This window comes from Odocoileus virginianus, chromosome 22 (assembly GCF_023699985.2).
Source record: "Odocoileus virginianus isolate 20LAN1187 ecotype Illinois chromosome 22, Ovbor_1.2, whole genome shotgun sequence".
Lineage (NCBI taxonomy): Eukaryota > Metazoa > Chordata > Mammalia > Artiodactyla > Cervidae > Odocoileus > Odocoileus virginianus.
In genome coordinates this window covers 55,625,273-55,637,761 of record NC_069695.1, presented here as the reverse complement: position 1 = coordinate 55,637,761, position 12,489 = coordinate 55,625,273, and the positions used below count along the sequence as shown (strand labels likewise).

The 12,489-nt window shown below is 45.7% G+C and overlaps 1 long non-coding RNA gene across 1 annotated transcript; it reads right to left on the bottom strand.

The window, feature by feature from the left end:
- Window positions 1–4,423: 4,423 nt before the first annotated feature.
- Window positions 4,424–10,118, bottom strand: LOC139030412 (uncharacterized). Its single transcript, XR_011482793.1, has 4 exons — window positions 8,181–10,118; window positions 6,946–7,109; window positions 5,036–5,141; window positions 4,424–4,727 (listed from the first exon to the last, which is right to left on the bottom strand). It is a non-coding gene; the product is annotated as an uncharacterized lncRNA (long non-coding RNA).
- Between the last annotated feature and the right edge of the window lie 2,371 nt (window positions 10,119–12,489).

Sequence of the window (12,489 nt, the reverse complement as noted above, 5' to 3'; positions counted from 1 at the left end):
GTGTAGGAAGAAAGTTAATTGCATACATTTATAAAAATTCTTAAATGGCTTATAAGTTCACTTTTGCCCAGCTTTGTAAAAAAAAATGTGAAGGGATAATATATTTCTCAAAATGAATGTACCATCTCTTGAAAGGAGCTTTCAAAATGCCTATGGGTCTTCAACTGTTGAGTAAAGCACCCAAGGGGTAAGAATAGAACCACATTGCCCTCAGGGAACTTGCAGTTTAACAGGGAGGCCTGCTGTGTAGGCAAACAACTATTTTAATTTATGACTACTCCAGCCCTTTCTCCCTTCATTGAAGCTGCCGAGGCAATACCTGTTCCGCCTCAACTGACTTTTCAGCACAAGACCATGTCTACTTCTTCCAGAACACCAAGACCATCAGACATGGTCTCCATCTATCTCTTCCGGCCCCACGTGCACATCTTTTCCTCAGCGCCATCCTGATCAGGGTATGTGTCAGTTCATGCTCAGGGCCGGTCCCTTCATTCCTGGGCCTTGTTTGCCCTAGGGCAAACAAGGCCCAGGAATGAAGCTCAGTCGTGTCTGACTCTTTGCGACCCCATGAACTGGAGCGTGCCAGGCCTCCTGTCCATCACCAACTCCTGGAGCCTACTCAAACTCATGTCCATTGAGTCAGTGATGCCATCCAACCATCTCATCTTCTGTCGTCCCCTTTTCCCCCCACCTTCAATCTTTCCCAGCATCAGGATCTTTTGAAATGAGTCCGTTCTTCGAATCAGGTGACCAAAGTATTGGAGTTTCAGTTTCAACAGTCCTTCCAATGAGTATTCAGGACGGATTGCATCCTTTAGGATTGACTGGTTGGATCTCCTTGCAGCCCAAGGGACTCTCAAGAATCTTCTCCAACACCACAGTTCAAAAGCATCAATTCTTCAGCGCTCAGCTTTCTTTATAGTCCAACTCTCACATCCATGCATGACTACTGGAAAAACCATAGCCTTAACTAGACAGACCTTTGTTGGCATTCCTCTCCCCTAATTTCAGCTTCTCTCTTTTTATGGGTAACTTCTGCTCAGTTTAACCCAATGACTAAAAACATAAGTGGCACTAAGTAAATGTATGAATTAATTTTAAAATGTTCTTGAGTGCTGGGTTGATATTACTGAACCACAATTTGTTTTTTTCTCTACAAGAATCCTAGCCATAATTGAAGGAGAATTTGCTCTTTATAGTTATTTATGAATTATGATTTAATTTTATAATAAGTCACAGCAGTAAATGGGTATGATGTCCCTATACATCTTTCTTGAAGAAATGGGTGGGATGAAAAGTTACAGCCTTCCAGTTACCCTTGACCCAGACCATGGGGCTCCAGTGGGAGGATTGTATCACATTTCTCCAAATGTCTTACTGCTTTCACTCCTCACCATGTGCTCTCTTGCGCCACCCTCAGCCGCATCTAAGAGCAGGAAATTACAGGTATCCCTTGACCACCAGGGCTTCCCTGGTGGCTTAGCTGGTAAAGAATCCACCTGCAATGTGGGAGACCTAGGTTCAATCCCTTGGTTGGGAACATCCTCTGTAGAAGGGAAAGGCTACCCACTCCAGTATTCTGGTCTGGAGAATTCCATGGACTGTATAGTCCATGGGGTCACAAAGAGTCAGACATGACTGAGAGACTTTACTTGGTCACCAGTGACTTCCTAACTGTTAAAGCAAGAACAGATTTTAGTCCTCATCTTCCCTTTCCTGAAGCCCTTCGCTCACAGCATGACCTCTAATCTTCTCCAACCTAGCTGATTAGTCCTCACACCTTTACTAGCTTCCCCTTCTTAGCACATCCTTGAACATTTGCCCCATAATTCCTGCCATTTTTGTCCATGTTCATCACCACGTCCTGTGTGCCAGGCATTGTTCCAGGTACTGGAACCCCCATCCCTTTCAGTCATCACTCTCCATTCTCTCCCTTGTTAATCTCAACGGCAGATTCAAACTTCATTATTTTGATTCCAGTGTATCCACCTCTCTCCTGAGTTCTGGCTGCCAACTGGGCAGCTCCACTTGGGTGCCCCACCCACACCACAGGGTCCAGGTGCTCAAGGCCAAGCCATTACCCCTCCTCCACAGCCCCTGCAACAGTAATCAGTGTGTTTACCTAGCCTTCATTTTTCCCGTCTCCAGTTCTCTAACTTTATGTCCTAACACTTCTCTCCTGTAGCCCTCCTACCACGTGTGCCTCTCCTGGTGGGAACACCTGCACAGGTCAGGCACACCCCTGATCTTCAGCTCAGGTGTCTCTGGGAAACCTTCCAGTCAGCCATCCTAGAGATCTAGTGAAAGCAAGTCTGACCCTGTTGCTTCCCTTCTTCCCTTCAGCCATTCCGACAGTTGCTCAGCTTGAACACAAGCTCTCCGTTGCTGACCATCCCCAACCCTTCTCCTGCTCGCACAAACACTGAACAGTATTTGTTCATGGGATTCCCTCCTTTTCCACAACCTGAACTTATTTCTATCCCATTGCCATTCAAGGCTGAGTTCTGCTGGCTTCTCTTCCAAGATCTCCCTGACCACCAGCACCACACACGTACATGTGGCAAGATGTGATGGGTTCCTCTAGATAGTCACAGAACAGTTGGTGTGTATCTAACACTGCACTAACTGTGTGATCCTCATTTGCAATGTATCTGTCTCTCTCAGGGAGTGCTGTACCAACAGGGACCATGTCTCCTGGTCATCACTGTATCCCTGATGCCTAGGTTACTTTAATATAATTTGTAATAATATTTTGATAAACATAATAAACCTTTAATAAATGTTGAGTGAATTCATTTTTCTCCCAACACCTTATACAAGTTTTTAAACATATTGAATAGTTGAAATACATGTACAGTGAACATCATCACCTATATCTTACAATTAACAATTTTGCTGTATTTGCTATATCACCCAGCTATCCAGCTATTCATCTTTTTCAATTTTTTATTGAAGCAGAGTTGATTTACAATGTTTGTAAAGCAAAGTTGATTTACAATTTACAATGTTACAAAAATTACAACGAATCACTGCTTTACAGCAAAGTGTTAAACACATATAGACATTCTTCTTAACATACTTTTCCATTATGATTTATCATAGGGTATTGAATATAGTTCTCTGTGCTAGACAGTAGGACCTTGTTGTTTATCCATCCTGTATATAATAGTTTATATTTGCTAGTTCCAAACTCCCAGTCCCTCCCTCCCCAACCCCTACCCCCTGGATGGCCACAATTCTGTTCTCTATCTGTGAGTTTGTTTCTGTTTTGTAGATAAGTTCATTTATGCCATATTTTAGATTCTACATATAAGTGATAACACATGGTATTTGTCTCTTTCTGACTTACTTCGCTTAATATAACCTCTAGTTGCATCCATGTTGCTGCAAGTGGCATTATGTCATTCTTTTTTTATGACTAAGTAGTTTTCCATTTCATATATGTACCACATCTTCTTTATCCATCCATCAGGCAATGGACATTTATGTGTTTCCATATTATTGTGAATCAACTTTTCATCTCTTCTACCATCTTTTTTAATGCACTCAAAAGAAATTGCAGATATCAGTCTACTGTGTCCCTAAACACTTCAGCACACATGGATATGTTACCAATGACATTTAAAACTACAATCAACAGCTTTGATGTTGAAAGGACTGCCCCTCCCCATGACAGAGGAATGAGCAATATGACCCAGAGGGACTCAGTCATCAAAGCATTCAAAATCAGAAGTTAGACCTGAGGGTGTATATGCTGGATATGTCACAGCACAAGCAAGTTTGTTCTGCTTCTTCTCAATCTACTTGGTGTCAGTACAAGTACCAGATGCTTTGCTTTTAGTTGTTCAGTTGGATCTAAATAGCCTGTGCTGGACTTTTTCTACACTGTCATCTGGTTCCTTCTATAATCAGCATCAGCTTTTGTAAAAATAATTGTCCACCACAAAAAGAGCAATCTGGGTGACCACAGAGCCCCAGAGCCTGACATGTCAGCCCACAGGGGGAGCCCTTTGGGAGGGTGCTGCCTTGAGGGTCCCAGCTTCCAGATAAAAGTGACAAATCATATATATATATAAGTGTTTTCCTCTGGGCAGACCCAGCCCCACATCAGGGGACACACCTTTGCAAGCAGAGGGGGCTGGATTTCCAAGTCACATAGGCAACTATACCTGACAACTCACAAAGAGACAACTGTACACATGCCCATCTAAATAAAATACATCTCTAAGGTTCATCCAAATCCACTGACATTTGTATGGAAAGATATTCTTTGTGAACACCTTAGATGTGATCTTGCCTTTCTCACCTTTGAGCTACATTTATTTGTGTCTGCTAGACACCAAAGAGACAGTAATGAGCAGAAAACAGAAGAAACTCAATCCCTGGTTTCATAGAGCTTAGAGATCGGTGAGGGAGATCGTCATTAGTGAAATAAGAACACAGTGAAAGTTTAATTATAACCTGACCAAACGCTCCTGAAAAAGGTAGACTCTCCAAGCATCCACATCCCAGAGACCTGATCTGGAGGTACATTCTTGCAAGAGTGGCAACCTGAAGTCAGAAGGACAAGTCAGCACAAGTGGGTCAAGGCAGCAAGTGGTGGTGAGGGGAGACGATTGCAGGCAGTGGGAACAGCCCTGCGAAGTCCTTCCCTTCACTGTACGTCCAGTCTGTCCTCCAACCGTTTCTTTCTGCTTCTCAGGTTCTCCAGAATTATGTCTCACAAGCTGTTTTAATCAAATTAATCCTGCCTTAATGGAGAAATAGCAAAGCATTGGGAATTTCTGATCTCCCAGTGGTATTTTTAAGTTTTTTATTAGAAGAGAGATATAAGTACTTTTAGGGGGGAAAAGTCATCATTTAAAAATTGGTTTACACATACTTATTCCCAAACTGAAAAATAAATCATCATAAAAGGTAGTGAAGGGGAAGAAGAATTAATATATAATTTTCAAAAAGCATAGAGATGTTACTGCCTCATTTCCCAGATGAGGAAACAGCAACTCAGAGAGATTAAGTAGGTATCTGAACTCACACTCCCAACTGTGTGCAGACAGGCCTTCCAACTCTTCATTCTTGATCTTCCCATTTTTCTGCACGAGTGCCCACAGGTATCGATAACCACCCATGAACATCTGAACCTGCAAGAAAAGCACAGCATAGCCTCACCCACCTCCCACCTGAGTCAGCAAATTTGCATTAAAGGCTTCTAAACCTCTTTTCTGGTCATCTTTTTCCTCCATGTCTAATTTAGCTTCACTTTTCGGGTTTTGCACAAGTTCAGAGCCATCAACAGACGACACTGGGACTTCATCTACCAAGCCATTTCTCTGTGTTCTCCCCACTGTGATTGAAACAGCTTTTACGGCTGGACATGCCTCTCTACTCCTGCCTTTGTCGCTGTCTTTTCTTTCATGAAGTGCTGGTTCCAAACGGCTGAAAATGGAGGTGATTTTTGTTCATTTACATATCAGAACATGCTCTCAGTTTCTTTTAAAGAGCCATGGGAAAAAATAATTTCCAAATTGTTTAGAGGAAAAGTTTATGTTTGCATTTTAAAATAAAATCTCAGTGAAGCTCACTTTGAGAACTCACTCTGAACCCCAACAAAGCGGATGGCTCTCCAGGGGACATACTCAGGTTCTCAAGCACTCTGCAGAGCATCCTGGCAGGTGCAAATGAAATAGCAGGCAGTTAAGGAAGCTTTGAAAGTAGACATTTACAAAAATTCAAATTATATATTCTATATGGAAAACAAAACAGTATAATACCTAACTCAGAATTTCTCCTTTATCAAAATTGTCATCTTAATAAATTTCACTCTTTTCCTGCAAAGGCACAATGCTCATCATTCATCTAATAGGCTCAAGGCTTAAAACTTAGCCTTTAAGATAAAAGCAATTTCCTCATATCTATCTCCAACATTAAGTGCATCACACACAAGCTTGTCTGCACAGTGCAGTATGTTTACATGTGCTCTCTATTCATTTCTTTTGGCTTCCTTATTGGTTTCCTCCTATTCTTCTCTTTTGGGTTTTACTGTCCTTTATCTAACTCAAATTGTAAAGTTCAGAAGTAAAATTTTTGTCTGGCCTTGCCCTGCTACACTGCTAATGCTCAGAAATCATAAATGGGAACCAATACTGTCTGCCCAGTGGATGGTCTAGGTTTGCACTGACTCTTGGCCATCCTGGGGTACAGCTGCACCCCCTATGATAGCTGCAGGAGGTGAGGATCAGCTACCAACGGAGCCCTGTTTTGATGTTCTAATAATACTGACCTCCAGCTTTCAGAGGGGTCTCCGTGGTCCCAGGAGTCATAGCCACTGTCAACAGCAGTCCCTGGTTCCCCTGCCCCTCCCTCCAAACCCAGACAGACACCGACCAGGGCCCCTCCCTGGTCTCCCCCATTAAAATAACAAGCAACCCAGCTTAAAAATCGGCAAAGGACCCCAACAGACATTTTTCCAGAGGAGACACACACGTAACCAACAGGCACCTGAGAAGATGCTCAGTGTCACTAGTCATAAGAGAAATGCAAACTAAACTGAGATGTCACCTCCGCACCTGTCAGATTTCGGCTACTGTCAAAAAGACAGTAACAACTGTTGGTGAGGATGTGAAGAACAGGGAACTCTCATGGACTGCTGGTCGGAATGTAAGTTGATGCAGCCTATATGGAAATTCTTTCTAAAATTGAAAACAGAACCACCATAAGATCCAGCAGTCTCTCTGGAGGAATTCAGAAGGTGAGTTGAATGGAGGGCTCCTGGCTTGTGGTTCTCAGACCGAGAGAAGGAAATGGATGTTTTGTTTGCAATCGTCAGTTCAGAAGAGACCACACCACCCGATCCTCCGGCGAGTTCCCTGCCAGGGCGAAAGATACAGTCCCTTCAAAGTCGCTCAGGAGACTGCCCCGAGCACCAGAGACTGAGTTCACACCTACCGTGTTCTAGCAGGCGGTCCAGTCCCGCAACGCAGGAAACCATTTTCTAGATTTTCTTTTAAACAAGGAGCGTTCTGCTTTACAAGCTTGCAGAAGAACGTTGAGCGCTTTTCCCGCCGACAGTCGGTGGAGCGAGCGGGACCCGGCCTGGCAGGAACTGCGACCTGGCACGCGAGAAACCGGGATACGGTTCCCCGCCGGCTGCCCGCCGCCCCCGGTCCCGGGTCAGAGACGCCTCTTCCCGACGACCCTCCCACCCCCCAGCCCCCAACCCTCTCCGGGCTAAAGGGAAGCTCTGCTCCCGGCTCAAAGCAGCTGGAGGTGCTTCCCGAGACGTAGAGACCCGCGTCCCCGCTGGCACCGCCGGCGCAGGGGTTTGCCCGGGACCCTCGGAAGAGCCTGCCCGCGGCCTGGGGAGGGGGAAGCCGGGGTCGCTCGCGCCGCGTGTCCAGCGCACCGGGCGGGGCCGGCAGCGGCTTCCACTCGGCCGGGGGAGCCAGCACACAGCCCCCGCGCCCGCGCGAGCTCCAAGCCGGCGCTGCAGGTGGAAAGAGCAGGATGAGGGGCTGGGGCGAAGCTCTCCCACTTGGCTCGGCGGCTGGAGTGGTTTCCTCCTCAGACCTCGGAGCCGACCAGGCTTCAGGGTTCCGCCCTTCAATCCAGTTGCACTGCGACCCCCGCCCGGGGCGCGGGAGAGTGTGGACGGCCGCCAGGCCGCGGGCAGACCCTGTCCTGAGAGCCGAGCGGGGCGCGAGCCACGGGGCGGGCGCACCCGGCCGGCAGCGCCTCCTCGCGCAAGACACGGCGCTGCCTGGGCGCCCGGCGGCGGGGCGGCCGGGGCTGCCCCTCCGACCCAGACGCGACAAGGAGGTCCGCGCGCGTCTCCAGGCCCCGAGCCCGGGGCGCGACGCAGGTGTGTCTCGGTCACTACGCGGCGGCACGCGCCGCCCCGAGCCGGCCTGTGGCGCCCACGGGGCTCCGGTCCACGTGTGCGGCGGGGAGACGCGCGACCCCCGGGGAGCAGCGGGGAAGGGCGAAGGGCGGTGCCCAGGGGGATCCTCCCGGAGATGCTCGGTGGATCACAGAGCGTGCACCCGGGCCGGCAGCGCCGTGTCCCCGGGGAGCTCCATAGATACGCAGATGCTCGGGCCTCAGGCCTGTGACCCCAGAGAGGTGGTCGGCCGCGTCCGGTGTCACCGAACCCCGGGGTGTACACTGAGGAACGGCTGACCTACCTGACGAAGTAACAGACGCTGATGGAGTTCCTTAGCTTGAGACGCCTGGACTCAGCCCCCGTTTCCGCAGCAGTTTCGCAGAGAAAGAGTTCACCGACGTCCTCACGAGGCTGGTTCGAGGGTTTCATTAGGTCAGCTCTTGCCAACTTCTCGTGATTAGCGTGGACGCCAGGCGTCTTCTGGGGGCTCCGGCGGCCGCCAGGGGCGGACTGTCCCGCAGGACCCGAGCGGGCTTCAGCGTCTGGGGTGGGGAGCTGCCTGCTGCCTTCTCGGGGCACTAAGCACCCGCCGGCAGGAGCCGGCTTGGCCTGTTTCCGTGTTTGTAAGATAAGGACTGAGCGTGCAAGCCCGCGCCTTTCTGCGCCCCTCCGCTCCCCTCTCACCGCCCCGCCCCCGCCGCCTTTTTCCATCCCTGAATTGCTCCACTGCTCCCGCCTCACTGCCCGGGGACACACGCTCCTGTCGCATGCTGGAAAGGACCCCAGGGACAAAAGGAAGGCAACAACCCCATAGGTAGCCAGAAAATAGCCTGCCCACCGGGGCACGGGCAGGTCAGGTGTGTAAAAGGATGCGCTGTTCCCAACTGAAGGCTCCCTCTTCCCATGATGGGCTCCGCTCCGCAGAGGTTAGGACCGCTGCCTCTGGCTGTACCATTTACCTTCTCAACAGTGTGCAAGTGTTCTCATTTCTCCACATCCTCGCCAACACTTGTAATTTTTTTAACAGTAGCCATCCTAATGGATGAGTTGGTATCTTGTAGTTTTTTTTTTTCTTTTTGACACCATATAATTATTTTGAAAAGCTATTTTTTACATGATCAAGTCTTCGTTCCTTTTTGTTTTTAGAAGGAATGCCCTTCATTTTTTGTTTCCTTCTTTTGTGGCAAGGGTATACCTTCCATGTTTTTGCTTTTTAATATTTATTGAAATTTAATTTGTGGTCTTAAAGTGAAGTCACTCAGTCTTGTCCGACTTTTTGCGACCCTATGGGCTGTAGCCTACCAGGATCCTTTGTCCATGGAATTTTCCAGGCAAGAGTACTGGAGTGGGTTGCCATTTCCTTCTCCATATCTTGTAGTTTTGATTTATTGTTCAGCATTTCCCTAATGATTAGTGCTGTTGAGCATTCTTTTTATATGGTTACTGGTCATTTGTACATCTCTGGAGAGAATTCTACTTATTCCTTCGCCTGTTTTTGAATTGTGTTTTGTTGTCACTTGTGTTGTAAGCATTATCTAGATTTTAATTCCTTATCAGACATGATTTGCAAGTATTATCTCCCAGTCTGTGGATTGCCTTTTTATCTCATTGATAGTGTCTTGGCACAAAAGATTCTCACAAAGTTTACCTATGTTTCCTTTTGTTGCCTATGCCTTTTGTGTAATATCCAAGAAATCATTGCCAAATTGAGTGTTTTGAAGCTCTAGTCCTATGTATTCTTTTAAAAGTTTTAGTGTTAAGTCTTTATGTGGCTTGTGGGGTCTTAGTTCCTCAACCAGGGGTTGAAACCATGCCTTTGGCAGTGGAAGCATGGAGTCCCAATCACTGGACTGCCAGAGAATTCTCTAAGTCTTACATTTAGGTCTTTGATACAGCTGACCTGTCTCCTGAGAAATTTATGCTGGTCAAGAAGTAAGTAAGTTAGAACCAGATGGGGAACAATAGACCAGCTCAAAATTGGGAAAGGAGTACTATAAGACTGTATATTGTCACCCTGCTTATTTAACTTACACACAGAGTACATCAAGAGAAATGCCAGACTGGATGAATCACAAGCTGGAATCAATATTGCCAGGAGAAATACCAACAACTTCAGACATGCAGATAATAACACTCTATTGGCAGCAAGTGAAGAGCAACTAAAGAGCCTCTTGATGAGGGTGAAAAAAGACAGTGAAAAGGCTGGCTTGAAACTCAACATTAAAAAAAAAAAAAAAAAAAAACACAACACCGTGGCATCCAGTCCCATCACTTCAGGGCAAATAGAAGGGGAAAAAGTGAGAGATGTTATTTTCTTGACCTCCAAAATCATTGTGGTGATTGCAGCCATGAAATTAAGATGCCTGCTCCTTGAAAGGAAAGCTGTGACAAACCTAGACAACATAATAAAGAGCAGAGACATCACTTTGACAACAAAGGTTCATAGAGTCGAAGCTATGGTTTTTCCAGTAGTCAAGTAAAGATGTGAGTTGGACCATAAAGAAGCCTCAGAGCTGAAGAACTGACGCTTTCAGATTGTGGTGCTAGATTCTTGAAAGTCCCTTGGACAGCAAGGAGCTCAAACCAGTAGATCCTAAAGGAAATCAACCCTGAATGTTCACCAGGACTGATGCTGAATTCTCAATACTTTGGCCACCAGATGCAAAGAGCTGACTCATTGGAAAAGACTCTGATGCTGGGACAGACTGAGGGCAGGAGAAGAGAGCAGCAGAGGTTGAGACGGTTAGATAGCATCACTGATTCAATGGATATGAATTTGAGCAAATTCTGGGAGATAGTGGACAGAGGAGACTGGTGTGCTGCAACCCATGGGGTTGCAAGAGCTGGACATGACTTAGCGACTTAACAAAATGTCCAACTTCATGCTTTTTTTTTTTCCTGTATTGGTCATGACACTTGGTATGCAGGATCTTAGTTCCCCGAACCAGGGATTGAACCCTTGCCCCCTGGATTTAAGTATGGAGTCTTAACCACAGGACTGCCAAAGAAGTCCTCCACCTTCACACTTTGGCATGTGGCATCTAGCTCTCCCAGCATCATTTACTGAGACTTCCCTTTCTCCACCAATCTTGACAACTTTGTCAAAAATCACCTGGCTATTTATGTGATGGTTCATTCCTGGGCTCTCTATTCTATTCCATTGGTCTATATGTCAGTCTTAAAGCCAATAGCACAGTTTTGATTACTGTTGTTTTTGCAGTAAGTTTTCAAACTGGAAAATGAGTCATCCAGTTTAATTCCTTTTTCAGGATTGTGCTGGCTGCTCAGAGTCCCTTGAGATTCCTTATGAAATTTAGTATGAGCTTGACAATTCCTAGAGGAAAAAAAGAAACCAAGATTTTGACAGTGACTGCACTGGTCTGTAGAGTGCTTTGAGTAATACTGTTTTCATAAGTCTTCTAATCAGTTAATTTCTTTCAGCATGTTTTGTAGTTTTCTTTGTACAAGTCTTTCTCACTTATGCTTAACTCCTAAGTATTTCTCTTTTTTGGCAGTATTGTAAATATAATTATTGTAATATCAGGTTTTGGGGTTTTTTTTTTGCCATACCATATGGCTTGTGGGATCTTAGTTCTTCAACCATGAATTGAACCTAGGCTCCAGCAGCAAAAGTGCAGAGTCCTAAGCACTAGAATGTCAGGCAATACCCTGTAATCACTTTCAGATCACTCACTGCTCATAATAGAAATGTGACAGCTTTTTCTGTGCTTTTAATCTTGCTACTTTGCAGGGCTCATTTATTAGATCTAACAGCTTTTCTTTGGTGTGGTATCTTTAAGATAGTCTATGTATAAGACCATATCACTTTCAAATAGATCATTTACTTTTCCCTCTCTAATTTGTAGGCCTTTTCTTTTCCCTGACTAATTGCTCTGGCTAGAACTTTCAGGACTATGTTGAATAGAAACGGTTTAAACAGGCAGGCATCTTTGTCTTGCTGCTGACCTTAGATGAAAATCTTCCGGTCTTTCACCACTGGGTGTTGTTTGCTGTGGATTTTCTCATATAGATTTTACATTAAGGCGGTCTCCTTCTATTCCTACTTTGTTGAGTGTTTTTTCATGACAGGTGTTGAATTTTATCTTTTTTTTTTTTTTTGGCATCTTTTCAGATTATGTGGTTTTTCCTATCACTTTGTTGATGTGGCATGTAACACTGATGACTTTCATGTGTTGAACTTTTGCATTCCAGGGATATATCCCACTTGGTCATGGTGTTTAATCCTCTTGATATGCTGCTGAATCCTGTTCGCTAATATTCTGTTGATGATTTTCAACATCAGTGCTCATAAAGGATACTGTATTTCACTTTTCTTTGTTGTGTGTGTGGTTTTGGTGTTGGAGTTATACTGGCCTTCTAGAATAATTTGGTAAGTGTTCTCTCCTCATCTTGGGGGGAGAATAGTTAGCATACTTTTATGAGCTCTGTTACATGGACAGCCCTGCCAGGCTTTGTTACATGCTTAGAATTCAGGCAGGATTTCACAATGATTTTTCTTACTTCTAAGTGGTTCTTCCTCCACTTTTGCTTTTCTGGTCACTAAAACACACACACCCCACTGCTGGTGACCTTGTGACCAAGATTCATGT